General features: G+C 52.4%; 1 long non-coding RNA gene across 9 annotated transcripts in view; it reads left to right on the plus strand.

Annotated features, from left to right (window-relative positions):
• The first annotated feature begins 505 nt into the window (after positions 1–505).
• LOC104992422 overlaps positions 506–2,423 on the plus strand; it is a 57,816-nt gene continuing 55,898 nt past the window's right edge. For 7 of the 9 annotated variants that reach the window (XR_825698.1, XR_825699.1, XR_825697.1 and 4 more), the window contains exons 1-2: positions 506–1,314; positions 2,056–2,146. This is a non-coding gene — a long non-coding RNA (uncharacterized LOC104992422). The remainder of the gene's footprint in view (positions 1,315–2,055; positions 2,147–2,423) is intronic. The other 2 variants (XR_825703.1, XR_825704.1) reach the window with 2 other exon arrangements.

Here is a 2,423-nt window from a genome sequence, read left to right on the forward strand (position 1 = left end):
CAGCCTCGGCGGTCTGGGCGGGGCGGGAAGCCCGCTTTCAACCCCGCGTACCCTCTGACCCCGGAAGTGCTTGCTGCGCAGGACCCTTTGAAAAAAAAATGAGGACCCATCCTTTTTAGGTCACAAGATTGCGCCAACCCCAATAGAGTAGTTTTTCAAAAACCCTCTTAATAGGCTAGCATTGAAAATAAAGCACCGGTGGGCAGAAGCTGTGATTCCGGCAAAATTTTAAGACGAACATGTATTTTATTAACCCCAGAAGGCGCCGGCAGACGTTTGGAAATGGCAATGTTGTGCTTGGGAGCGACACATTATTTCCCGCCGTACAAAAGCGGTTTGAGTGCGGAGCGACACAGACAGCCCTGGCCGTAACTGCAGGCGGCTGCTAGGACGCCGCGGGTTTAAAACGTGCGCGTGAAGAGACCAGAGCGCATGCGCAAGGGTGTGGGGAGGACGGGAGGGGCAGCCGCGGTCTTCCGGGGGGGAGGGGAGGCGAGACGAGGCCTTTGGGGCGGGCGCCCGCTCGGACGGGCACGTGGGGCCCCTTCGTCCTCAGCGTCCGGGCGCCCCGCGCCAGTCCCCACCCCCGCCCCGGCCCTGTGGCGGCAGCTGGTGGGGAGAAAGACCAAAATCATCCCGCGCCACCGCCATCAGAGTCGCGGCTGTGCTGATGGTTTCTGGGAAGTGCTAGAAACGGGGCCATAAAGAGAATGGCGTCCATTTACATAATGCTTTGTCTGCATTTTGCAACTCTCTTCGTTAAGCCCGCAGAAACCCCACCTCCTACGCTGGTGTCGTTTTAGTCGCTGCTGCCTCGTCACACGTTTAAGACAATGGCGTGCATTTATCCGGGCTCTTGGGGGGGTTCCTGCGGTTTCCCCCGCGAGGGTTACGCTCCCGCTGCTGCCTTTCGGCACCTTCGCCGTTCAGCGCAGCCATCGCGCCCGCGCGGTCCGGGGGCGGCCCCCAACTGGGCCCGCCATCTTGGAGGACCTTTCTTGAGGGTGTGGAGCCGAGCGGCCCTCCCGCTGAGGAAAGGTCGCTGGGGCCGTTGGTGCGCCAGTTGTGATTTCTGCCCGTTCCCTTTTCCTTCGGTTGAGCCAGACAGAACAGGCCGAGTGCGCGGCGTGCTTTAGGATCCTTCAGGGAAAGCGGCTAACGTGGCGGTCCCTCAGTCCCCCGCCCCCTTCCCCGTGGGGGTGGCCGCCATATTTGCTGAACACAAAATGGCGACACGTGTCCTGGATTCGTCGCCAACGAAAAATTGGGGTCGCCCTGAAAACTAGAATGGGGCCCCCTCCCACCCCACCCACGGTATGGGGCCTTCTCCGCGCAACGAGTGCTGTGGCCAGAGTGGGTTGAAACCGCGTAGGCTGGTCCCAACCTTAGCGGGGAATTTTATTGTTTTTTTAATACTTATTTGGCCGTGCCAGGTCTTAATTGCGCCATGTGGGATCTTGAGTCTTCATTGCAGCATACAGGATCTTTTAGTTGCAGCATGTGGACTCATTTCACTGACCAGGGCTGGAACCTGGGGCCCCCTGCATTATGAGCAGAGTCTTAGCCACTGGACCACCAGGGAAGTTCCATCAGCGGGCGAATTTTAATACATTTCTCTCATTAGTTTGCAATAGCATCGCGATTATAGAAAGTAGGCAGCATATCCAGTCCCTAGCTCGTTATGTTTAATAATGAATGGATAAGTGGGGGCGCAGTACCAAAACATTTAGCAATCACTAAGGAATGAGATGCGAAATTACTGCTTTCCTAGACTTATAAGATAGGCTGTTGTGCTGGAGAGAGAAATACATGGTATTATAAAGTTTCTTCTTTAAAAAAAGCAATTTCCATGAAGCGTTTAGGATACCTATGACCTTTTCCATAGGCCAGCGTGGCCAGTGAACCTCAGTTTACCTCAACTGTTAACTTGTAGACTAGAAGGGAAGGACATTTTTTGTGCATTTACCAGTGCTAGATCCTCGGCTAACCGTTTTACTGCATACTATCTTTTTTACGATGATTCTCTGAAGTACGTGTTCTCTCTTTTTTTAACAGATGAATTCATTTAGGCCCAGAGAGATGAAGTGACTAATTGAAGGTCACACAGTGTCCAGGATGGATTCCAGACCTTCTGATACATTTATTGGTGAGCACATTTTCAAATTTTTCTTTTAAGTCAGGGTTTTAGAATTTAGATACTATTTGGACGTTCAGGTGAGCTTGTTATTTAAAGGAACCCCTCAGGTAACTTCTTGATGCATAGTCATCCCCTGTTTGTATCTGTTTGGGAATTCCCAGTTTTACCTGGTGTGAGCTATGTCTGTAAGGGGCTCAGATGCCTTTTTTTTTTTTTTGAATGTGTCTGGATGAGGCTAGAGAGAAGGAAGTGATTCAGCCCTGCATGAAGCCTCAAGTATCTGTCA

This window comes from Bison bison, unplaced genomic scaffold, assembly GCF_000754665.1.
Source record: "Bison bison bison isolate TAMUID 2011002044 unplaced genomic scaffold, Bison_UMD1.0 scf7180017864215, whole genome shotgun sequence".
In the NCBI taxonomy this organism is placed as follows: domain Eukaryota; kingdom Metazoa; phylum Chordata; class Mammalia; order Artiodactyla; family Bovidae; genus Bison; species Bison bison.